At 38.9% G+C, this 27,846-nt stretch overlaps 1 long non-coding RNA gene across 1 annotated transcript; it reads left to right on the forward strand.

The window, feature by feature from the left end:
- LOC121633197 lies at positions 1-27,805 on the forward strand. Its single transcript, XR_006009015.1, has 4 exons — positions 1-11; positions 9,355-9,360; positions 9,607-9,623; positions 27,728-27,805. It is a non-coding gene; the product is annotated as an uncharacterized LOC121633197 (long non-coding RNA).
- The last annotated feature ends 41 nt before the right edge of the window (positions 27,806-27,846 follow it).

Consider the following 27,846-nt stretch of genomic DNA (forward strand, 5'->3'; position numbering starts at 1 on the left):
AACAATTTATTGTTGGCTGAGAGTTACATAGATGAATTTTAACCTGTTCGAAGAATGTCATTTTGGGAGGCAGAATTGACTTTAAACATCTTGTTACTCAGGTTATAACTTTCTGTGCCCACTGGAACAGCAGAGTTGGAATTTCTTTACTTGCATGTCACATTTCCATAAATGTCGCTCATCTTTTCATATAGACACAAAATGGTGAAAAACTAAAGTTATTAGTATTACTGGAAAAAGATATATATTTAATGGAAATCATAATTATATATCAAGTCTGGTCCTCAAAGTTAGTTTACTTTCTAATGCAATGACGTATTGGAACCAAACACATCTGTCATTAAAGGTGAAAATCTCTGTTGATTCTTTGGTCCCTGAGCTGCTCCAGTGGTACACAAACTCTCCTCCTCCCCAAGGTCCGCTCTGCCTGAGAAAACTATTCTGTCTATAAGCAATTATGTAATGTTTACAAGTGCAATGATCCCCACAAAGTTACAGCTTCAGACAAAACATGAAGAGCTCACCTAATACAGAATTTCATGCTTTTTTTTAAAAAAAAAGCTTATATGGCAGACAATAATTTAATGCAGTCTTCTTCCATATTTGAAAGCAAATTCAGCATTGATAGATCATATCTGTTACAGGCTACACAACCCGCATGTTACAATAAAATTGGGAAGGCATAAGCAGAGCGTGTTCAAAGATTGTCCAGCTCAAACCCAAACCACCCACTACACACTACCGCTACACACTAACCTTTCTTTTCTGTGTTATGCGTGGTGTGGAGGGCGAGTGGACCATTCAGCCCTCAAACAGCGAGTCTGCAATGCTCCACACACAACAAAGTTTTCAGCTGGTGCCACGGAAAAATGGAGAAGGAAACAGCCTTCACATGCAAGTTCCACATGTGTCCTGCATGATTGTCACACTGACAAAAAAATTGCAAAAGGTTAAAAATATAAAATGAAGTTAGCAAACCTTACTCTATGCTGACGTTTGATTTGATGTAAGGACAATTAGCAGCATTCATTAATTTGACTGGAAACGTTAAGTGGTAATGGAGTTGAAAAACATGTAGAATCACCTGAAAGTATTTGAAAACCTGTCATCCTGTCATTGTAATTGTTGCTGAATTCATGATGTTTCAGGGACAGTAGAAAGCTGCTGGTGTGGCTCTGCAATTTTATTTGTTTCACAAAAAAAAAAAAAAAAGAAGAAATTCAGATTTTCCCAGAATTTATTTGCTACATTATCCCAATTTGAGTGACTTATGCATAAACTATGAAAAGGGTTGATTGCCTGATATTTTTTAAAACTTCTGAGCTGTAAATAACAACTATACAGATTCTTAAACTGTTGCTTGCGACATACTGTCCTGTACATCTGTGGTTACAAAGCTGTGCCTGGGTATTTCTGTTTTTTGTTTTGTTGTTATATCTGATTAACTGTTTTAGTGACTTCTTTGAAATAGATAAATATCATCATTCATTCATTCATTCCCTGAACCGCTTAGTCTATTACGAGTCGCGGGTAAGCTGGAGCCTATCCCAGCATAAGAAGTGAGAGGCAGGTACACCCTGGACAGGTCACCAGTCCATCGCAGGGCCAACACAGAGGGGACAAACAACCATTCACACTCACACACACTCCTAGGGAGAATTTAGAGTCATCATTTAACCTAACATCATGTCTTTGGACGGTGGGAGGAAGCCGGAGTACCCGGAGAGAACCCACGCATACACGGAGAGAACATGCAAACTCCTCATCATCATGTCTCAGTTTTATCATCTGATATGCTGTTTATGTTCTATTGGAAATAAAATATGCGTTGATGAGATTTGTAAGTCATTGCTAGTTTTATTTCCATTTTGATTTTCTGATTTTTTTTATTGTGTCCTAAATCTTGAAGAATGAAACGTAAAATAAGTGTGATATTAAAACACTGATCAAATGTATAATAAAAGTTATACAACCACTCAGCACAACAGATGTGTAGGGTAATAATCACATACATGTTAGGTGTGATGATTACCGTGGTTTGCATTACTGTCCTTGTGCAGTTATTTTCTTAATATTTAGATTCACCCAATAAAACCAAACTACACTTTTTAAAAATGATCAATATACAGACTTGGACCTGGATGACTATGAAACAAAATGCTATTGAACTTCACACACTGGGACACTTATAACACAACAAAAGTACACATCAATGATTATCCTACAATATTTGTCCAAAAGAAACAAAAAACAAAGTAAGGAAACTGTAACGTAAAAACAAAGATTATTGAGAACTGCACCAGGACATTATTGATCATGTATTATTTATAGTATATGGGCAGTTACAAACCATAGTCTTGTAGTTACACTTTTACATCATTCTACATCATCAAACATAAATATTATTTTAGTAAAAATAAAAAAGTTAAACATGTTACTGTTTAAAAGACCTGGATTAAATACCATCTTAGCAAACATGATGATTTTATCTTTGATCTACATCATCGTGGTGATGTAGAAAGCAGGTGCATCCACATGCATTTCTATATGTTTTAAAAACGAGAAACAGCCTTTTAGGTAAAACCTTCCTCCTACAATGTCGGTAGCATTAAGCTTCATCTTGATTTTCTCCTGCTATTAAAAACTGAACACGGATTTTATGTGAAGGGCATAAACAAGCAGAATAGCTAAATAAAGTTATTACAAGGACATGATGTTGGAAATAGCAACAGAAATAAAATCTGGTGTCCAGGGTGAAGTTTGGGTTGCCCATGGCAACATATAATGAAGGTGGTAAAATCTGAAGGAGTACATTGTATAGCTTCCAACTGGCTGCCTCCTGAAGAGACAGTGATTTTTTTTTCTTTTAGAGCCATGCCATCAAACAGCGCTATTCATTGCTATAAAGAGCGGTTTATGATTTCTCTGTGCAAGTCTTAATAATGACCCTGAGGCTGTCATACAGCCATCATCTCAGGGCCACTAATGGCCATAGCATCCACAGATCGATCATCAGTCATCCAACGCAACTTATAGAAGCAGGCAGGAATTCCCAGAGGGCTTTTCACCGTCGGCAGAGACATCCATGGCGCGTGAGTTGCCGCAAATGTTGAGTGTCACTATCTATCCTGCCCTTACAGGATAAGGAAATATCAGCGTGTAAAAACATCACAGTCCAGAAAGAGAAACTCCAAAGAGCTTGTAAATCATGCAGCAGTGCTGACAGCAGCATCACAGCCTCAGATTGATGTGGCCGCGCACAGAGAGCCTTTCACGAAGCATCCTGGATAACCCTCTCTTCACCCTGATTTTACTGTATTAGACAACCGTCTAACATGTATCAACATGTGTCTGGTGTTTGGCAACATGATGAAGTACTTCCTTCAGATATACTTTGCAAACATAAAGTGTACATATATATGTATGTGCTGTATATAAATACAGACAACATGAGTGAAGCTGATATATGGACCATGGTGGTGTCTGAAACAAAGCCATTTCTCACTCATTAGTCATTTCTTTTGTTTCAAACCACAAAAAACTAAAACATTTCAAAGATCAAGTGTTTGCTCTCTTACAGAAAAAACACATGGAATTCACTTTTCTGTTTTAACCATGTGAAAAATAATGTGAAATATGTGGAAAAGAATGAAAAACATTTTTCATGGGAAACATCTGGTTTTGGAACAATAAGAATAATAAGATGTGAAACTCATACAAAGTTAAACATATGTGTTCACGCTGGAAACCTCTAATCACATATGAAACATATGTACAATTCCATGGGAAACTTATGAAAATATCCATGTGAAATAAATGCGATTCTGTGCATGTGGACACATTTTCTTTGTGTTACATGTTAAAATAACATGTGAAATGTGTAGAACACACACATGTAAAACATGGTAATAACAGGGAAACCCATGCAAATCCCCGTTTTTACATGTGAAACATTTATTAACATATGATTTTTTTACATGTTAAAATAACCTTAAATATGTGAAACACATTTTAAACAAATTGGCTCTCATTTATCAAATGCACGTAGAAATGACTGCATCTGATCACAGGAATGATCTTACGAGTGGATCCATGTATGATTTATGAAACGTTCGTATCTGACCAATCCCAGCATAGGAATGATCAGGCCTTCATAAATCGGCATTTACATGTTACACTCTTAATTATCCATGGCCCAGAGGCCTCGTCCAGTGAGGTCAAACCATGGAGAGGAGATGTTCTGCCAATAGAAAGAACCTTTTCATGAGGTAGAGATCGAAAGCCTCACTTGTGAGGTGGAAAAGAATAAAGAGGTGCTGTTTGGCAGCCTAAAAACCAGAGGCATGCAGGAAAACGTTACATGGAAGAGGATCACGGAGGCAGTCAATAACCTCGCCGGCTGAGGTATGAATAAAATTGTCAGTAAGTAGCAGATATATGCCCATGATTAATGTTTTATTTTATTAGTTTTTAATTTACCCATGCCTTGTACCTGAAAGCAACAATTCTTTACTTGAAAATATATCAGATCAGAGATTAACAATAAGAGAATAAGAGATCAATGAAAACAATGAAAACAGTAAAAACAATGAATAAAACTTTTTAAAACTGCTAAACTGTGTCTGTGTTTACTTGCATTAGCTTATTATGTTCAAGGTTCTGTTATATGAAGCCACTTTTTACAGCCTGCAGAAGAGAAAATTTATAGCCTCTAGTATTTTTATCTGTCCAGTAAAGAACTGCACATTTAAGTGCAGAGCATGGGAAACCTTAGCCTACTGATTAAATAGAGCACTTATGCAACTTTTAGGTATAGACTACTTTATCGCCTCCTGTCTCCTCCTTGTTATGTGCTGGGCTTGGTTCCCTGCTCTTCTGGCTGCACCGGGGCATCAAAAGGCTCCACTAGCCAGAGAAAGGTGTGCAGGACAGGGTTATGTCGCAGACTTTCTCTGGAGAGTACAGCAGCATCTCCCCCGCTGGTCTGAGACACATCCACCTGCCCTTCAGCAACCCGAAGCAGCGCTCCATTGTGCACGTGTACGTGGGCTAACTGTTGTGGTGTTAGGCTGTTTATCATTTTTGAAGTGGGTTGTATCAGTAAGCTATCTTATTTTATTTGTTTTGGGAATCCATTTTAACACGCTTTTTTGCAAATGGGTTAATTCTGATTACTGAATATGTGGCTGTTTATGTTTAGATGACGGTTCCAGGTCTGTTTAATAATTATTTACAGCGTCTTCTGTGCTGCACCGCTGATCCACACAGACTCAAACGTTCGTACACGATCTCAGACCTGTCATGAGATTTTATCTTACACTCATGTCCAAACTGATAAATGCCAAACCTTGTGTAGAAATAGTTGTGTGCACAGATTTCTGTTGTACATTTGTTTGATAAATAATGTTGTCTGCTGTTTATACCATTTCATGTTTCACCTAGGGTGCCACTGTACAACTAGCCAACAGGACTACCGATGAAAACTAACCTGTTGTTAATTCTGGCAAATGACAGGTTTACTGGTGTTAATATGCGCTGTCCTAGTAAATAAATAATAATTTTAATAAGGTTTCGTAACATTTTCATAGAAATATTATGAGAAACCTACGGAAGCGTGGAGCTGTCACCCAAATTAAAAAAAAATCGGACCTTATCACGTTATAACGTGATATGTGTAATAACGTGAAACGTATCACGTTATAACGTGATAAGTTTATTGTAATAACGTGAAACGTATCACGTTATAATGTGATAAGTTTATTGTAATAACGTGAAACGTATCACGTTATAACGTGATATGTTTATTGTAATAACGTGAAACGTATCACGTTATAACGTGATATGTTTATTGTAATAACGTGAAACGTATCACGTTATAACGTGATATGTTTATTGTAATAACGTGAAACTTATCACTTTATTACGTGATACTTTATTGTAATAACGTGAAACTTATCACGTTATAACGTGATACTTTATTGTAATAACGTGAAACTTATCACGTTATAACGTGATACTTTATTGTAATAACGTGAAACGTATCACGTTATAACGTGATATGTTTATTGTAATAACGTGAAACATATCACGTTATAACGTGATATGTTTATTGTAATAACGTGAAACGTATCACGTTATAACGTGATATGTTTATTGTAATAACGTGAAACTTATCACTTTATTACGTGATACTTTATTGTAATAACGTGAAACTTATCACGTTATAACGTGATACTTTATTGTAATAACGTGAAACTTATCACGTTATAACGTGATACTTTATTGTAATAACGTGAAACTTATCACGTTATAACGTGATATGTTTATTGTAAAAACGTGTAAAAAAGTTTCACATGGCACTCTTCTTCACTGACTGGCGCTGAACTGTTCACCACAGCCATGGCTACAAATTTGGATACTCCGCTACTGAGGTTTCTCCGAATTCGCGGTGTGCCAGAGGAATGCCTTTCACGAATGCAGCAAGAACACGTAAGTGCACTTTAAAAAAAAGTATTAGATTTATTCGTAATTTCTGTTGCCAAATTAGCCTACGTAGCTATTCAGGTAGCCCTAAGCTTTGCAAACAAACAAATGGTGTGTTTCGATGTACGCTATGTAGAATGTGTATCTGTTGTTTTGTGCTGTGTTAAGTAACTGCTATGACAATATTGCAGCTGTTTTTTTTTATTATTATTATGGAGATTTGACAATTGTATATCTTGTTACAGATTGATGCCACAGTCATTGACGCAATGGATGATAACACACTTGCTGGATACATCCCAACATATGGAGATCGGATTGCAGCAAGACGCTTCTGTTTAGAAAATAAAGGTACAAGTTCAAAAGAATCAAAAAAGCAATCACTGCTCGAAAAATTGAAGAGAAAGATGGGCATTAATTGGAATGATGAGAAGGAATGTGATGACGAGGAGACTGTTGCTGCTAAACGGAAAAGAACGTATGCAAAAAACAACAGATGGGCTGAAAAACAGACCCGGAAAATTGAGCTGGGCTGGATTCATGAAGGAAAGCAAGTGAGGAAACGCAAAGGAGGAGGAACAAGGACTGTTGATGTACCAAAAGAATTTAAAAAAGCAGACATATTGCAGTGTGCTAAAGATCTTTTCTTCCCAAATGGAAGAAGTAAATATGGAAGATTTGAGGGATTTAGCCATGACATATTAGATTATCAAGAAGAAGCTGTATTTGATGAAGACATCACAGTTGGGGAACTGTATTCTGTACTAAAAATGGGAGTATTAAGATTTTATTTGTGCTCTAAGACTCTTACATGGCAGTTTGATGAGGGCTGTGATGGGGAAGAATCTGGTGTAAACAATGACATGAAACTGATTGACACATGTAAAGAGGATGAGATACATACAGAAACTGTTGTCATGTCATCAGATGTGAAAGCTGTTGAGGTTGATGGATTATCAGACACATCTGAGGTTATGGTTGGCTCCTACACTGGAGAACCCCTGGCCTGCCAACTTGATGACACTTTGATACTTGATTCCAGCCTACTGTTTGAGGAAGATGACGTGGTTGTCACATCTATCACACTCCCTTTAACAAATACATCTGTAACTACTGCAGAAACCACATTCAGAGGTAAAGACTGGAGTTCTCCTACGTCAAATGATGTTGTATGTATCACGATCAAAGTTCATAGGGTCAGTATTAAGGAGGAGATGATCAACCAGTTCAAGGATCCAACACTCCTCAAACACCCCCTGAAATACACTTACATTGATGAAAAAGGAGCAGACGCAGATGGTGTCTCAAGAGACGTGTATGCTGCATTTTGGTCAGAGTTTATCAACAGACAAACAGAAGGACAGGACCTGCGGGTTCCAGCTCTGTCTCCTAAATGGCAAGAAGAAGACTGGAAATCCATCGGTAGAATTCTACTAAAGGGTTTTCAAGACCATGGATACTATCCCTGTCGCCTTGCTCCTGTTTTCTCAGTGGCACTGATTTTTGGTGAAAATGAAGTGTCAGATGATTTGCTGTTTGAAAGTCTTCTCCTGTACCTTAGTCAGTCAGAAAGGGATCTGATAACACATGCCCTAGAAGGAAATCTTTCAGATGAAGACAGAGACGAACTACTTGATCTCATGGACCGCCTAGATGTATCAACCCTTCCAACACAGGACAATCTGAAACACATCCTACAAAAAGTGTCACACAAAGAGCTGATTCAAAAACCTGCATATGCTGCAGAAAAGATGTCATCAGTTGCTAGCCACTTCCTAAAAGCAGCATTTCAAAGTCCACAAGATGTCCTAAAATGTATGATGAAAAAAAACCAACAACAAGAAAGCTGTTGAAGTTGCTGGATGCCTCTCCTACCACACAAGCAGAGAAGCAGAGCTTTCGTTTTCTGCAACAGTACATCAGAGGACTGGATGATGCAGGACAGAGAAGGATGTTCAGGTTTCTTACAGGGTCAGATGTCATTTGTGTTCAGAAAGTTGAAGTTGTGTTTACACCAGTGGATGGACTGGCACGACGACCTGTGGCACATACCTGTGGTCCTCTTCTGGAACTGCCATGGACATACACTTCCTACCCAGAACTACGCAATGAAATGGATAACATACTGGCCGATAAAAACTCCTATGAATTCAGCATAGCTTAACCTCTCTAGAGATAGAGAGAATGTTAGCAAAACTTCATAAATCTTCATACTCTTCAATGTACAGCTTGGTCATGAAAAGTTTACCTCAGTGACACGGTTTTACAGTGGCTTACTTTTACTAAAGAGCCAAAGACAAATAATGAACAAAGAAAATGACTATAGGGAGATCAGTGTTTTGCTGAAAAAAAGAGAGGTAATTTGGTTGGCAGTTTGACTAAAAAATTAAGAGCTGAAATATGTGTTACTTCTCATGGTACTGTTGTTATTCAAAGTTTCATCAAAGCAATAATTACTGGAATAGTGTTTTATGGTTAATTATTACATTTCTTGTTTGAGAGATGGAAGTGCACATAATGTTTAAAGATATTAAAAAATGGTGATATGTCAGGTTTGTACAAACAGTCTGAGATGTCTTAAAGCTGTTACCAGTTGAGTTCCAATAGACAGCCATATATAGGCTACAAAACCTGTCTTTGTCCCAGAAGTGGTTATTGCAGGAGTATTTCTGTGGAATTTGTTTTCAATTAAGATTTTTGTACCATTTCTTTTTTTTGTTTGTTTGTTTTTTTGACTAATCTATGGTTTTATACCCAGTTTTGGGGTCGACAGTTATTAGTTGATGTTGTTCTGCATATTGTTACAGTTTGATTAAAATAAATGCACAGTTCCAACTTTATATGGGTTTTTTGTTGTTTCTTAATTCATAGGGTAGTGTGTGTGTGTGAGCTATAATTACGATATATCTGGAGTCTTGTCATTATTTATCTTAAAATTAAACCATTATTTTTTAAAAAATGGTTTTAAACTAATTTTATTTGTATATTGACCAGTTCAACTGTATTGGTAGCTTAGTGAGTTAGTAGTATCTATATATTGTCATCACAAATGAAAACCTTACATTTAAAAAGCAACAGAGCATAGGTATCATACACACAATAAAAATAAATCAATATAAACAGTTTATATAAAAATAAAAGTAATGACCCTGAAGTACCTTAGCAAAACTAGACATGAACCCCGTATTGTGTTAATTTTTCTACTACCAATTTAAAGCAACACAATTTAAGTGAGTCAGGTAACATTTTCAAATAAATTATGACAGCAAGAAACTCCAAGAACTTGTGATTTTGTTATGTGTAAATCAAGCATTACTTATCAAATGAGGCATCAGTTGAATAAAACCTAGCATAAAGTTTGTGTTAAACAAATATTAAACATGTTTGAGTTAATGTGTGTTACAGAAGGGATTTGAATAACCTATTTCTTTTTGCCTGTAGTATCATGCCTCTGTGTAAATCACATGTTGAATTTGTATCAGGTTTAATTCCCCCACCTTCAACATCTATGTTGTTTACCATAGTCTAACCCAAATGACGTAAAATGGTACATAAATGGCCACCACAAGCATCTGACACAATCAAATATATATACAGTATACACACGTGGCTCCACAACAGTGTGCATTAGGACATGCAACAGTTGTTTTGTGATGGATGGGAAACAGCAAGTTTGTCAAATAGCAGCATTGTTGATTTTAGAGACCTAACTGCATTTTTAGTTCTTTTGCAGTGGCAGAATATTTTAATACATTTAGACACATTACTTATTTCTTTTTTTTAGGTACAAAACTAGCCAAAGCGTCATTTAACAGATGATCCTGCCTTGATGCTCAATACTCTTCTTGTAATTTATAAATTCTCAAGAATGTATGCTCTCAGGAAGAGATAGAGTTCTATGGCTTCATTTGCTGTGGTGGGTGGGAGTAAGAAGTGCTCTGTCATTATTATGCAACACAAGCTGAACACAGTTTCATCACAAGAATAAGGTCCTCTCTGTTGGCATTCCTGTTTACAAACTTCCACGGCTTGACAAGAAACCTCAGTCAAGTGATCCTGTCCTCCAAAAAGATGAGGAATTGTGTACATGACAATTGGACGTCCACTTGGAGCTATGGCATTCTTGCTGCTGCGGATGATGTGAGTGTTCCACAAATTTGCAACTTCCTGAAGCTCTTCCTGTAAGAAAAGCAAGAATAAAAGTAAGAACAAAAGAATAAAAATACAAAAGAAAACATCCAGTTTGAGTCAACACAAAACAACAGGGAGCACTTATGAAAACGCTGTGTGCACAGAGCTATATACAGCGTTATATTTTTGTTTCAAATGTGAAATTTTATTTGAAACTAAAAATGTTTATGGAAAGAATGCATTTTTCTAGAAAGCTTTTTTATTTTTATTTCAAAGAATACATGTAGTAACATGAAGCCAAGACACTTTAATAAAATAACAGCTTTCCTTAAAATTATTCCTTTAAAACAATTATATATAATAACACTAAACATTTTACAGCAGGACACAAGACCATTGTTTAATTTCATAATAACAAATATGTCTACAAGGCATTGCTACAAGTATCCTTTGCATGCATGTTGTTGGATTGTTGACTGTGTTTTGATTAATGATTAAAGCTGTCTAATACGAGTAAGGCTTAATTGTGCTTTACTCTGTTTAGTTCTTAATTTCTTTTTCAGATTTCAGTTTTACTTTTAAATCTAACTGATTTCCTCTATTAAATTGTGTTAACACAGTGTTCTTAAATTTATGTATACATCTACCCATACAGCTGTGCTGGCAGTGTTATACCAACATGTCACCTATCAGAATCTGTGACTACAGGGGGCAATAGTGAGTTTTTTTCTGTATGACCATCTTAAAAGACGAGTGAAGAAGAGCATTTACGTAAACTACGGAAGGATGCAGTAGCCGACTACCTCTGACTTTGTTAAATATTTGACTAATCTAACTGATTGTGTTTCAGGAGTAGTACTCAACAGGAACAGATTCTGATGGGTCACAGATTTTAAATGTGCTGGAAGGGTGTTAAAGCGCACTTTAATGTTTAATAACACAAGTGCAGAGTCGCAATAAGGGAAGGTAAACAAACTTACCTCGATGATGTTCAGACAAGTAAACAAAACAAGCTGCCTGTCCAAAAAACTTCCTGAAAAAAAGTCATTGTCTTTTAATTCCTGGAAACGATTTATCCAGTGTTGGGAGTGATGCCGCCTTAGAAAGGCCCACCAGCTTTCGATCCGCTGATTGTGATTACTGGATCCAGCAATGTAACAGTTACTGACGGTGCGATCCACACTCCATCGTAAGAATCTCTGCATCTCAGCCATTATGACATTTTCTGTTCCATAGTCTGCGCGAATCCTGGCAGATGTCCCCATCCTCTTTTCAACTTCTTTTATGAAATAACCCGCGATGATCTTAGGGTTGCTGTTTGTTGAATAGGCATGAAGCCAGATAATGAGTCTTGAAAAGCCATCAATTGCTCCATTGATGCATATACCAAATGGCTTTAATTTATCGTAGGAGTCGACGTGCCACATAAAATTAGGCCCTGGATTAGCGTACACGCGTCGCATTAAGCAGTTTCTCCGTCTTTGCTCAACTCCCCGGGGGTCAAGAAACTTCAGTAAATGTCTCACTGTACTTTGACTCACAACATAACCTGCTTGAATGCAGTTAAGGTGGTGTAGCTTATATCCATAGAGCCTCCCGTGCCCCTCAAGTTGATCAATTAGAAATGATGCCACGTCAAGGGGGTCGGACTCATTCTTCCTTCTGTACAGACCCATACATTTTAAAATCCTTCTCAAAGTATGCATACTTATTACAACGCCATCCAAGGTGTTCAAAAGCAGCAGAATTTCACCATGTCTTAACCCAAGCATGAAGTAGAACTTAATCAAGTCCTGTAAATGAGCCATTTCTGTGGTCTGTTGTCCGCACACAGTTTCCTCATCCAAATTCGAAAATACATATGTTCATATAATAAATGTTATCACGTTATAACGTGAAAAGTTTCACGTTATTACAATAAAGTATCACGTTATAACGTGATACGTTTCACGTTTTTACAATAAAGTATCACGTTATAACGTGATAAGTTTCACGTTATTACAATAAAGTGTCACGTTATAACGTGATAAGTTTCACGTTATTTAAATAAAGTATCACGTAATAACGTGATAAGTTTCACGTTATTACAATAAACATATCACGTTATAACGTGATACGTTTCACGTTATTACAATAAACTTATCACGTTATAACGTGATACGTTTCACGTTATTACAATAAACTTATCACGTTATAACGTGATACGTTTCACGTTATTACACGTTATAACGTGATACGTTTCACGTTATTACAATAAACTTATCACGTTATAACGTGATACGTTTCACGTTATTACAATAAACTTATCACGTTATAACGTGATACGTTTCACGTTATTATAAGAAAGTATCATGTTAAAACGTGATACGTTTTACATTTTTACAATAAACATATCACGTTATAACGTGATAAGGTCCAATTTTTTTTTTATTTAGGTGGCAGCTCCTCGCTTCCGTAGTGCATAAAGCCTTTATAATTTTCACTTTTATTGTCAGGAGACAACATATTATTAACTGAAAGTAGCGCGCACACTCTATTGCCACTCAGACACATGCACGCACCGTCTCACTGCGTGCAGGCAGGTGACGCACCGTGTTGCTTTTAACGGGCTTGTGTACAATAATAAACCAGGTCTGCACCAGCCTCTTAACGACCCATTATTTGAGCCAGGTGTGCTGCAGTATGGACATACTCTTAAAGTATACAACAGTTAGTGGATTTGAAAAGTAATCCTTTAATTGTAGCCTAATTATGACAGTTCCAGTGGAGCACTGTTTATTAATTGTACAGTTTTTGACTACTTACGCATTGAGCCGGTCGGCTATTGTCTGCCAGGCTCTCTCGCGTTCTTTACTTATGGCATTGGTGTTGCCTTTTTTCCTTATAATATCCTTAACTTCGTCAGAGAACTCCGTCAGGAGCTGTTGTTCAGCGGCCGTGACGTAGGACGCGTGACTTTTATCCATTTCCCCATCGGTGATTCTGTGAGCGATCGCGAGGTCTGCTTCAGTATGCCGTGCACACACACTTATCCCAACTATCTTCACCTGGCTTAACCTTGCCGCACCTTCTCATCCTGGCTCAGCAAACGTGCAACCAATTAAGCCAGGATAGGCCGCGCAAGCTAGGTCAAGCTGGGCTTGCTTAATCATCCTGGATTTCTTTATTCTGGTTTCGTGCAATACCCCTCTGGTCCCGCCTGTAGTCCATTGTTGTCTTTATTGGTTTTCTTTCTAATAGGCTATGTTTTGTTTTTAATAAGTTTGTAGTGTAAATATCACAGAGTTGTTGATAATATTGTTGATAAATTTGTTGTTAAGATGGAATTGTTTGTGAAATATTGAGGTCAAATATGAGTGGTTAATTAATCATTATCACCCAAATTTGCTTGAGTTCTCGGGGTACACAATATTTATTTATTTAAATTTATCTGTTATTTTCTAGCTGTGACATACTTGTACATACTCAGAATTGGCTACTTTGGATATATACATATATAGCGGTTGTAAAATGCCTGGTAAAGATGTCACCTATTCTGAGGTGGTTGGAATTACGACACAGCTGGAACGCACCATTGCTGCCGTGCTGACAGTCATTTTTTACATGACCGGTAGGGGGCGCTTAACTTTGAAACGTCTCTATAAGCCGTAATTTGATGCTTGAAAAATCGACCTCATTATACGTTTATAAGGAGAGGACAGGCTGGTGTTTCACGCTCCAGGTGCTGAGCTAGGTTTTCCGGATAGTTGTTGGCTGTTATTTATTTAGCTATTTATTTATTCATTCGTGGTGCTGTTATCAAGTAGACTACGTTCGTTCGTCAATATTATTTAAAAGCAGATCGTCATGGAAACGGAACGTTCCAGCTGCTATAAAAAGCGCGCGGAGAGTTTTAATCTCCCCTTTTCACTTGGGCTGAGAGTGGAGACAACCTGAGCGCTTAAGAGCACCTTAAGAGCACTTTGATACCGGAGCAAGACAGCGGCTGGAAGAGTTTGTGGACGGAGGATCTCACCGGACCGGCAGGTGAAGAGTTTGTGGACGGAGGATCTCGCCGGACCGGCAGGTGAAGAGTTTGTGGACGGAGGATCTCACCGGACCGGCAGGTGAAGAGTTTGTGGACGGAGGATCTCGCCGGACCGGCAGGTGTAGGTGGTGGACAGAGGGACCGGCGGAAGAACCCACCCGACCGTTTGGGTGGTTGTGAACTTGTGACAGGAACCGGAGAAAGAAGCAGGAGCTGCTGGAGAGGATGGCGTCTTACCGGGAGGACCGTCTCCTGGCTGGTATGTAAATCATGTTTGTTTCTCCTTTTTTTTTAATAGTTTATTCTTAATCAAAATATGGTAAACTGTTAAATTTAAAGACGGGGAAATTTTTCTTTAGTGTTATAAAAACAACAAATTGATGACAGTTTGTTTTGGGTGCTATAAATGAAGGGTTGCTTTGTGCATATTAAAATTCCCGGGAAATTAATGGTGCTTTCCCGGGTAAAACGTGTATTTTAAACGGGAATTTTAATCGCATTGTCTTGATGTTGTAGTAATCAAAAAAGTCAGTTGTTTTGAAAAGAAAGCATGAATTGTGGCGCTGAATTGCGTTCAGTCTTTCATTTATTTATTTATTTAGTGTGTGTAAAAATGCTGTGAAGACATGTTTTTTGGTCACCATGGAAATGGGATTTTTTAAAGTTTAAAAATTCAGAACGTGACGTTTTGAAGGTAGCCTAAAGTTCTGAACGTCAACTCGAACCACCAATCAGCTGAGTTTACAAAGGTTACGCGCGCTCTTTGTTTAAAGCTCCAAGTTCATGTTGTTTCTGTCTCTCATCTGATTTACATCCTGCTTGGAGAAAAAAAATAGTGTTTTTGTGGCGAAAGCGTAATCACGGTAAACTTTTAAGATGAAAAATGATCCATTCTCCTTAAATGGATCATTTTCTATCTCTAGAAGGATTTGTAACTGCGTGGATCATGTAGTAAACCTGCTTTCGCCACCACTGAATGCCAGTGTATCACATTCTGTTTTTACTTTGGGATTAACTGATGGATGTAATGGGTTGCTTGTGGTTGGGTCTCCATTAGTGAAATTTTAGTTCGGGTATTCAAGCCGTGCGTCGAGGTGAGTCCAACTAGATCTAGCCGGAACCGCTCAACCTCGCGCACCAGCTCAGGCTCCTTCCCCGCCAGAGAGGTGACATGCCACGTCCCTAGAGCTAGCTTCTGCAGCCGAGGATCAGACCACCAGGGTCCCCGCCTCTGGCAGCCGCCCAGCTCACAATGCACCTGCCCTACCAGGGGCCTCAACCCCTGACAACATAGCCGCTAGGATCATCAGGACGCACAAACTCCTCCCCCACGATAAGGTGGCGGCTCAGGGAGGAGATTGTTTTAGTAAAAAAAAAAATTATGACTTTAAAACCTGTAATTTGAGAGAGAAACATCTCTACCTGGACTTTCTTCCTCACAGACGACTTCCTCGGAGTCCCTGCCCTGGCGATCATCGATGGAGATGAAGGTAACCCTTTTCCTTTTGGTGAGGTTCTTGTTCGTGATGGGGTCCCCCAGTTCTCTGATAGTGAGGAATCTGATCTTGATGTTGAGGAGTATGATGAGGTGACTGATAGTTCAGAGTGGACATTTAGTAATGAAAGTCTTTCTGAGGACTCTGGGTACAGCAGCGTGTACTCTGAGGAAGACGATGACCATATTCCACCTGAGTTTCCTCCTCATCCTCCTCAACATCACATCACACCCCCAGAGGGAGACCTTCCTGACCGGCCACAGTTTGTGGTTTGTTTAGGAAGGATCTCTCCATTTGGCCTCTGGGATCTTCAGGAGAGCTTTGCAGAGGACTCTGATTCCTCAGCTTCCGTCCCTAGCTCCTCCCAAAAGAGGAGCAGGGAGGACAGCGACGGGGATCGGTCCTCTGCAAAGAGGCCGAGGGAAAGCTGTGAGGAGAGCCCTGGAGAGGAGCAGTCCTTTCCAGACTCGACTCCCTCAACCTCTGGCTTCAGCTCCCCCTTGAAGAGCAGGTGTGGCATCATTGACCTCACTGTGAAGAGACCGAGGTGGGACGATGACAGCGACTCTGACTAAACTTGTCAACTCCTTTATGCTGCAGGATCTGACAACTTTAGATCGGACAGCTTTAGTTGCATAAACCACCAGTCATGAACTTCAGCAACAGGAAGGGGCTGAATGTTGCTTCTCCAGATGGGACTGTTTTCCATCTGGAGATCATTTTTTCTTCATTTGTATACATGTATATTTCTATGTTTTAACCTTTTGAGTCTTACAGGACTGGTGACGCCTCAGGTAGGTCTTGCAGCAGGGCTTTCCTTCATCTGGTCCCTGGATCAACTTTTGAAAACTTGCATCTGTAAGGGTTGTCAGAGCCTGAGCCTTGCACCAGGCCTGTTGATGTTATAATGTCAAATCTACTGATACCGTGAGTGTAGTAGGAAGAGGACCCAATGCCAAGCTGAGGAGGCATGACCTGATGATCTAGACCTGATTCCTCCTCAACCCAGACATGAACAGAGGACCAGCTTTACCACCTGAGTTACCGCTGGACACAAAATGTGCAAAGAGGCCAGTAAAAGACTCTTTGTTGAGCAGAAAGTCTTCTAAATGAATACAGTCAAATATACATAAAGTCATGTATTTTAGCTTACAGATGCTGTATGTGTTTGTTAACTAAGTATCAAAGAACTGACAGATTTTTTCTTGACTTCTGTTTTACTGACTGATCTTTGCTGGAAGAAGACAGAAGTCCACACCCAAAGAGGGACAGAGACAACGTGTCAAGTAAGGCCTTCTGGTTTTAACATTACAAACTTTATTTAAACCATTTTTGTGACATCATAGAAAATATTCCTGACTGTTTTTTGCTTTAGGTCATGATTCTGAGTGGACGTCCACAGAGCTTGAGTTGGTGACCCATGTGATCCAGTCCAGAGGACCAGAAATGGTTCCACCGACGTGTGAATCCTGGTTCCAGTCTGTCTCCTTTACATCCGTCCACATGACAGAAGGTGGAACCAGGATTCACACGATGTGTGAAAAAGGTGAGTTAGCCATTCTGTCCTGAAAGTGTCCTACAATAATCTCAGATTTAACTGTAGACAAAGTGTGTATGCTAGCTGGAAATGTTGCATCTGTTTCTTCATTTACTGTCAGAGTCACTGACACAGTTTTTCTTCTTTGACTTCTTCCTTTCACTGAGGTGATCATGACTGAGATGACGCACAGCCGTCGGCCTGAAGGACAAACAAGGTGGACCACAGACACCCAACTTCCTGTTGTACATCCAAGGTTTCCATGGCGATGAAGAGCTCCCAGCCAGATGACAGCAGCTGTTAAGACAAAGAACATGAAGTAAGTCCAAAGTCACCATGAGCTAAAGATAACACCATCAAGTCTATTTAAATGATTTTAGGACATTGTAGAAAATATTCATGGCTGTTTTGGGACTTTAGGTTAGGACTGAGTGGACGTCCACTATATTGTGTTGAAGTTAAATTCAACATTATGTTGGTTAAAACTTTGGAAACTCTGTTTTGATAAATCCTGACAATTTACATCTTTCTTCTCATTTCCACTTTCCTCAGAGCTCCTGATGGCGGACGTCAACACATCCCAGGAAGCTTCGGCGGCACCGCCGTCCCCTGAACACACTCCTGCACCAAACCTGCTCCCAGACTCTAAACCAGGGATTCAACCCCGCTGCGATGATGAAGAGCATCCTAAACACAGCTGCACACATGAAGCAACAAAGACCCTCTGAACATCTGCTGGCCTCCATCTGCAGGCTTTACAGAGACACTGCTCTGAATGAGACCTTCACCTCACGCTGCCTCAGAACGGTGAGGAAGATCCTGGAGGACTCGTCTCCTGCTCACCGTGCGCTTGAACTGCGCTCAGGCCCACGTTACCCAACAATCCAAACCAGGACCGCCACATCTTTTACACAACAGTCAGAACTCTAAAATCTAACAGTGAGATTAGTGAAAACATGTTAAAACTCAGCTTAACTTCTGAACGTCTGTGTTCAACATCATGTGTGTAAAAGTGATGATTTTAAAATGGTTTAATCTTACTTTTAACTTGTTTTTTAATGCTGTGCATTTAACTTGGTTAACTTGCATTTACATGTGTATGAAATGCTTTTTAAGTACTATCATGGATTGTTCGTATTGGGTTTCTATTTCTTATTTAATCTTTAAAAGTGTACATACCAGCTATTGTGTGCCAAGCTGATTTTGTTGTAATTATCTGCAGTGATAATTAAATGTTATTCTTAAAGATGTTACTGAAACCATGCGTTTAATGAACAACTGACCTGAACTTTTTACAACCTACTGCTTTTGGATTCAATAAAAAGGATTTAAATGGAAACTTCTCTCTTCTGTCAGATCTTTTACTTTCATCAACAAATGTCTGTTAGAAGATGCTCACATGTTTAGTTAAACTGAAACAACTTCAGCTAACAAACGAATGTAAAAGGATTTTTACTTGAACTTTAAAAACTCATCTAAAGAAGAGAAGACTCAGCTGGATGGAGCTGCACCTTCAGTCCTCACGGAGGCCCAATCTGATTCCATCTGATCCCGGCATTTTGAGCAAAACTGGTCCAAATTGATGGAAATGATGGTATTGATGGAAAGACGACCACACCTATGAATGAAAAATAACTTTCTTATGAGACTGCTTGTACATGGCCTTGTTGATTTATGTGTACTAGTCTCATCAACTTAAACTTTTCCCATTATTCCCATTATTCTAAACAGTACGTAGCAGAAGCCATAGGGGTATTGCACGAAACCAAGATAAGGGATTAAGCCGGGATATGTTGGTTATCCTGGCTGAATTTAGCCCTAAGTCGGTTGCATGAAAGCAGCTCAAACTAAACCCGGCCAAGTTACTGTGGTGATTTATCCGCTGCAGCTAGCCTGCTCCAGACCAGGCTAACTGCCGGAAGATTAATCCTAGCGAGTCACCTGCATGTCCAACGTCAATTCTGTGAGGAATTAATGTGTTTTACAGCATGTCCATGGTCTTCCTAAGTATGGCGCGTCATTTTAATCATCCAGTATTAAAATATTACATATACAGTCACTGTACATTTAATCGAAATCTGTTCGTAATCGCAACAGCCTTTTTATATGGATTCCAGTTGCAGTATTATTACTCAGGCCAAGTGTTATATTGCTATGCTAATGAAGACTGCTCGTCAAATTGCTGTCAGAGGTTTTAGAAATATGTGTTTTATTGCATTAATTGAGATTACAAAACACAGCGGATGAGGTTACAAAAGGTGTATTCAAAGCAATCTGTGACGAGGGCAATGTAGAATATTCAGGTCCAACTCCCCTTCACCTGTTCCCTCTTCATAATGGCTTGCCCTTTATCGGAGGATGTGCTGGACGAGGAAGCCCGCATCCTCAGAAGAGCATTCAGACGTGAACGAGTCTTCAGGGACAGGTCACATCCCCTGGCCTTTGGAGATGACTATGTCATTGAGAGATACAGATTTTCGGTTACTGGATTTCCAGGTCCAGTTTTCTGAGTGTCCGGCGTTTAATCTTAAGATCCAGCTCCATTCCTTGGAGCTTGCTCTTTTTGAGTCAGCTTTTAACATCTGCCAGCTCTCTCTCTCTCTCCAGGTGCCCTGAATAAAGCGTTCTGACAGTTTGTGAGGTCTGTAAAGGAAATGTCAATTAGCACAGCAGGATTTGTGCATAATGTAGATTTACTTTAGCCAATACTCACAATGTTACCAGGCCGATTAGGAGACTGTGCAGCATCCGGGTCCTGCTACACATTTTCTATTAGCACCACATCACTGACTTCATATCCTTCATGGAATAAATAAGCAGGCCAATCCCATAAAATTGACATGCCTCAAGCCTTCTGGACTCCACTGACACAGTCTCCTCATCTGCAGACGTGCATTCTGCAGCTGCAGATGTGCCTTCCCCCTGCCGTATACATGCAGCGAGAGGACTTGGATTAAGATTTCACAGAACATACCAAGCCTGTGATTTCGAGACACTGTACTAACCGGATCATCTTCTGGTGGCTCCAAAAGTGTAATTGTGTTCCCAGACACTGCAAGGTTATCCAAAGTCAGACACTATATTATATTTGATTGTGTTCCATGTGCAGTAGAATTGCAGTACGTGATGTACCTTGTATGAAGCGGACAGTTTCTGTGGCTGGGACAGAGTCAGTTATTGTCCCTCCCTGGATCCCCTCCATCACTGGCCTCCCTTTATTTAAATGGAGTGCCAGTTCCTCTGCTGGAGTCACATCCTGGCTTGGTGGGCCGCCCCCTGTGCCAGTTTATAGGCCTTTTTTTTAACTGCTACAATCATACAGACATTGAACATGTCAGCAGACACCTCATCTATTCACCTCATTTGTTCATGGTCATCTACTTTGGAGTCACTTACCAGCCTGCAAAATGTTCTTATATTTAATTTTTTCTTGCTGCCAGGTCCTTTTATGGCCAGACAGGTTTGTCCTTTATGAAGGACAGAAAGATAAAATAGATAAAAACGTTACATGAGGAAAATAGATTAAATGACACATTGTGGATAATTGTTTGCACCTAATCATACTCTACATTTCCTGAGTAACATGCACCTGCTTGTCACTCTTAAAGTATACAACAGTTAGTGGATTTGAAAAGTAACTCCTTTAACTGTAGCCTAATTATGACAGTTCCAGTGGAGCACTGTTTATTAATTGTACAGTTTTTGACTACTTACGCATTGAGCCGGTCGGCTGTTGTCTGCCAGGCTCTCTCGCGTTCTTTACTTATGGTATTGGTATTGCCTTTTTTTCCTTATAATATCCTTAACTTCGTCAGAGAACTCCGTCAGGAGCTGTTGTTCAGCGGCCGTGACGTAGGACGTGCGACTTTTATCCATTTCCCCATCGGTGATTCTGTGAGCGATCGCGAGGTCTGCTTCAGTATGCCGTGCACACGCACTTATCCCAACTATCTTCACCTGGCTTAACCTAGCCGCACCTTCTCATCCTGGCTCAGCAAACGTGCAACCAATTAAGCCAGGATAGGCCGCGCAAGCTAGGTCAAGCTGGGCTTGCTTAATTATCCTGGATTTCTTTATTCTGGTTTCGTGCAATACCCCTCTGGTTTCACACACACCTGCCTCCCTGTGACGTTTGTTTATGCTGTGCTAGCAGTTTAAATGTTTGTAGCATTCAATAAAAATTTGAATCATTTTATTACAGCCAAGCCACGTTTTCACACTGTTCACAGTAGAAATGATTTTAGTTAATAGTTGTAACATTAACAGTTGTGTGTTTAAAGGTAAGACGTTTAATCAGTGTTCTCAAAGTTAAAAAAAAGAGGGGTTGGGCAAGGAGGGGATGTTGGAAAGAACAAAAAAAGTTTCTAGTGTTTTTTTTCTGTTTCTTTTTTTTAAATATATATAATTTTGGTACGTAAAGGAAAAGGCATCCTTGTTTTAAAAACACACTTTAATAAAACTGGTCTTGAAAGAAACATTTGTCTTCAAGCATGAATAATTTTTGGTTTTCTGCTTTTACCCAGCATTGCATTGGTTTGTGATACATTTTATGTTGAAGAAAAATATCTGATTTTCATGACGCTTTATTAAGTAACATTTGTTATGCAACATAAAAAAAACCTAACTAAATTGCATGTAATAAAATTACATCATTTTAATTAAGTACAAAGTAAAATTTTAATTTGAACTAATGTAATTTCTTAGGTTTTTATGAAGTGAAAAAATAAATTTGTACCAAAGAGAAAAAATCAACTTGGACTAAAGTGATAAAGGGGTTTATCGTCTTTGAAAGAAACTCAATAAATTATTTATTCCAATGTAAATGTATGATTTGGGAAAAACAAATATTTTTGACTGATGCTAAATAAAAAATTACAGTTTGATCAAATCAGAAATATAGTTACAGACAAACTAATAAATTTAGCTGTAACAAATAAGCTACACCAGGTTTTTTAAGTTGGTTTTAAGTATAATTTTTTTCAGTGTTGAATTGAAGGATCTTTGCCTCTCTCTACTGGATCTTTGTCTCCTTTTCCTTTTTTCCGCTTTGCTATTTACTTTTCTTCATTACTGTCCGGTTTTCTGTCTCCTCTGGTCAGGTCCAGTAAGATTACATAAATTAATACCACATAAATAAGATAACAAAATATATTTAAACAATAAAGAAATTTTAAAAATTAGATTAAGGAGAGGAGTCTTCTAAAGCTCCTGTAGTGTCTTATTCTCAACAATTCAGAATTAGAATTAATTAAAATTACATAGATGTCACCTAGTTTAATTCATATTTCTATCAACAAAAAGAAATCCCGGAAGTGGGAAGAGAAGACGTAATTTGACACAAAATTTGGAATAGAAGCGGTTGCTATGGAAACGGATCCCAAACGGATCCCAAACAATTGTTTAAATGCCAATATTTTTTCTCCTGAAAGCCAAGACTTGAGAGAACGATGAGATGAGAAAAGGCTTGGTCACTGCCAGGGGTGCTGCCAGGGATTTTGGGCCCCATGAAAAGAAACTGAACTGGGATTTAAAGCTCCAGTTGCTACAGACTGGTTTAGATTATAATAAAATGGACTTAAAAAAAAACAAACTTAGAGTTTTATAGGTTAACGGTAAAATCTGAATCTTTACATTTCAGGAGGACGGGAATTATGCTGAAGAAAGTGAAGACAGGACTCTTTTCATCGGGTTCACCGCATAGGGAAAAAAAAACCGGAGGGCAGACCCAGGCCGATAGTAGCTAAATTCGTTCTCCACAAAGAAAAAGAGGAGGTGAAGCGTTGCGGCAGACAGCTTCGTGGGACTGACCTTAGTATGAGCGATCAGTTTCCCAGAGAAATCCAGGAGCGTCGCAAGATCTTGTTCCCCATCAGGAGGAAATTCCTGGACGGTGGAGCCCGCGCTGTCATCTCGGTGGACAAGCTTTACGTTAATGGACAGCTACATCGTGACCATAACACCACTCCCTGGCTCTACTGACCTCAGATATGTATCCACACTCTGCACACTTTGCACAGGTGTTATAAAAGCTAATCAGACTCACTGGGCTTAAGTCACATAGTTTAATGTTTGTTCACAATAGACAATAATACTGCCAGTCTCTAATGTTCACAAAATGGACTTATATTTTATGGGTTCGTTTTCTATTTTCACCCACTTCCCCCTCTTTTTTGTCGTTTTCTTCCCGCTTTATTCTTCTTTTCCTCTCTCTCTGCACTCATTTTTGTTTTTCTTTTTTTCTAGCTGCCACCTCACGGAACCATATAACACTAATGCTAAGCTGCACAGTACATTTAGTAATACCTGTATATATAACCCAACACTCACATTTATTAATTCAAGTACATTTAATAACATTCAACACAGGCACACAACATTACGCATACATATTCATACACTTACACACACACACACACACACACATACACATTTATATCAACAAGAAGCATCCAACACTCACTTTTTCACCACAAGCATGACCATCCTTAGATTTATCACTTGGAATGTGCACGGAGCTGGGACCAGAGAGAAGAGACTAAAAATCTTTAATAGATTAAATGATCTGCAGGCAGACATTGTGTTCTTACAGGAGATTCATATGACAAAAACATCAGTTAATGCCCTCTCTACAACCCAGTTTCCTCATGTTTACTCAGCCTGTTTTAACTCCAGACAGAGAGGGGTAGCCATTCTGATAAATAGAAAAGTAACATTCACAGAAATCAGCGTTATCACAGATCCAGAAGGGAGATTCATCATAGTAAAATTATCTATTCAAAATATGAAGTTATGCTTAGCTAACTTATATGGCCCAAATGTTGACGATCCCTCCTTCTTTCACTCTTTCTTCACATCACTTTCTGAACACACAGATAGCACACTGATCGTAGGAGGGGATTTTAACATGGTTCTGGGTTCAGCTGATAGGTCTAGTAACACTGTAAATCATCGAAACTGGCAATCCACAAACACTGTAAAACAATATATGGAAGATTTTGGACTTTGCGATATATGGCGGTCTTATCACCCTAATATCAGAGAGTACACCTTCTTTTCCTCAGTTCACCATTCATACTCTAGGCTAGATTATTTTCTGGTTAGCAGCTCTTTGGTGAGTGAGATTTCAGAGACCCAGATTCACCCCATCACTATCAGCAACCATGCCCCAGTTTCCTTTACTTTGAGGAACACGAGAATCACACCACCGACTAAAAGCTGGAGATTTAATACAGCGTTGCTTAAAGATCCCGACTTTATCAGCTACTTCACAAAAGAATGGGCTATATACTTAGAAAACAATGACAAACCAGGAGTCTCAGCATGTGTTCTGTGGGAAGCAGGGAAAGCAGTAATGCGAGGCAAAATCATCTCTTTTGCGTCACATAAAAAAAAAGAACGAAAACTCAAAAATATTAGAATTAGAAATAAGAATTAAATCATTAGAGGACGCCTACAGTGCTTCACCAGATGAACCAACGATGAACCAAATAAGGAAGGCTAGACTGGAATTAAATGAAATAATCAACAAGAGAACAGGATTTCTGGTGCAAAGATTACGCTTGGAGACATTTGAACACAGTAATAAATCCGGAAGATTTTTAGCTAACCAGTTAAAAATAAATAAGGAAAAATCTACCATATCGGCTGTTAAAGATTCAATAGGTAATATTACGCATGACCCAGATGCAATAAACAACATCTTTAGAGATTTCTATAAAACTCTGTATACATCACACTTAGATCCATCAGACAATGATATCCATCATTTTCTTAACAACATAGATCTTCCAGGTTTACAGCAGGAACGAGTCACGGCCTTAGATTCCCCCCTCACAGTGGAGGAGCTACAGGAAACCCTTAAACATATGCCCTGTAAAAAAGCCCCAGGTCCGGATGGCTTCCCAGCAGAGTTCTATAAAGAATTCTGGTCAATACTGGCCCCAACATTTTTCAAAATGGTGACACAAATAAAGGAAAATGGTTACTTACCCCCAAACATAAACTCTGCCACCATTACTGTACTATTAAAACCAGGTAAAGACCCCACAATACCATCTAGCTACAGACCCATATCACTGATAAATGCAGACCTTAAAATAATTTGCAAAGCATTAGCTGGAAGGTTAGAGAAAGTAACTCCTCTCATTATACACCCTGATCAAACAGGCTTTATAAAGGGCAGATATTCCACTGTTAACATGCGGAGACTAATTAATATAATAGATTATTCTACCATCAATATCCTGGAAACAATAATAGTTTCTTTAGATGCAGAGAAAGCTTTTGATCGTGTTAACTGGAAATATTTACTAGCTACTCTAAACAGATTCGGCTTTGGCCCATCTTTCATTAACTGGATTAAAATCTTATACAGTTCTCCTAATGCGAGTGTTAGAACAAACGACCAGACCTCTCCAAGTTTTAATCTACAAAGGGGTACCAGACAAGGTTGTCCACTATCTCCCTCACTTTTTGCTATATTTATGGAACCGCTAGCTGCTGCGATTAGACAAAATAAAGCTATTAAAGGCATTCAGTCCAAAAATATATTTCATAAAATAAGTCTTTATGCTGATGACGTTTTACTATTCCTCCAGAACTCACAAACCTCTCTATCTGAAACAATCTCACTAATTAATAAATTCTCATCACTGTCGGACTACTCCGTTAACTGGTCTAAGAGTACAGTTCTACCCATCAACTGTAGCTTTCAAAATCTACCCAGCATCACCTTAAAATCAGGTAACATTAGATACCTGGGTGTAAATATTCCCTCCAGGCTCTCAGAACTAACAAAACTTAATCACACTCACCTTCTTAAGACTATAGAAGATGATCTTGCTCGCTGGAAATCTCTACCCATTTCACTCATGGGGAGAGTCGCCACCATAAAAATGATGGTTCTACCCAAAATCAACTATTTGTTTTCTATGATTCCTATGAAACCCCCCTCTACCTGGTTTAAATCGCTAGAATCACACATCTCCCGATTTCTCTGGAAAAATAAACCACCCCGGATCAGTTTAAAAACTTTACAGAAGCCGAAAGATAGAGGAGGATTAGACTTGCCTAACTTTCAACATTACTTCCTAGCTAATAGATTGCAATATGTCCTAAAATGGCTCAAACCTACTCCACTAGATGACCTGTGGATAGACATAGAACAAACATTTTGTGACAATTTGGAAATCTCTGATCTTCCTTTTTTCAGCTTAAGTATAAAAAAGCAAAAGTGCTTTAAAAGTGTCAACATCAGCACTTCTCTGACAGCCTGGTGGGAATTTCTCAATAAAACCAACTCCTCAATAATACCATGTAAACTCACACCCATCTGGAACAATCCTGATATTCTACTAAACAAAAATATGCTAAACTTTAACCAATGGATTAACCAAGGAATTAAATACTTTGAACATATTATCCATAATAGAAACATGTTATCTTTTAATACACTCTCATCACAATATGGGATTAACAGCAACAGATTCTTAGAATATCAACAGCTCAAAACCGTAATACACACAAAATTCCCCCTTCACCGAACAGATCTGGGGTCTCATTTATAACCGTTGCGTACGCACAAAATGGGGCCTGAAACTGGCGTACGCCTCTTTTCACGCAAAGGTTGTGATTTATAAAAAACAAACTTGACGTGAAAATGTGCGGTCTTTCACGGCAGCTCTGACCCATGCGTACGCTGGTTTTGGAGGCTGGGGGAATTGGCGACACAGATGGAGAGGTGGGGAATTAACAACACACTGCATCCAGAGTCCTCTTGTGGCAGCGTGGGGTCCTGTCACCATGTCTCCAATTAATTTTGCACTCTGGCTGTATGACCACTGCGGTCAAGCCAGCCGCTGTTTGCTAGTGCTTGGTCAAATCAGCCGCCCCTGTATCTCGAATGCGCATTACAACTAACATTTACGGTACACACAGAGCTGCTGTCAAAGTACCCATCATTGTTCGAATTGATGTATTTCTGTCCAACTTTGAGGAAAGATTAAACATCTTCTGTCCATAAGTAGTCAATGATTTTGATATTTTCAGATACAGTACTTAGTTTACTACCACCACAAGTCATATGAAGTTCTTCTACTGTGTACTTTCAGAGTAATCAGCTGTCAAAGTACCCATCATTGTTCGAATTGATGTATTTCTGTCCAACTTTGAGG

The sequence above is a fragment of the Melanotaenia boesemani genome, chromosome 22, assembly GCF_017639745.1.
Source record: "Melanotaenia boesemani isolate fMelBoe1 chromosome 22, fMelBoe1.pri, whole genome shotgun sequence".
Lineage (NCBI taxonomy): Eukaryota > Metazoa > Chordata > Actinopteri > Atheriniformes > Melanotaeniidae > Melanotaenia > Melanotaenia boesemani.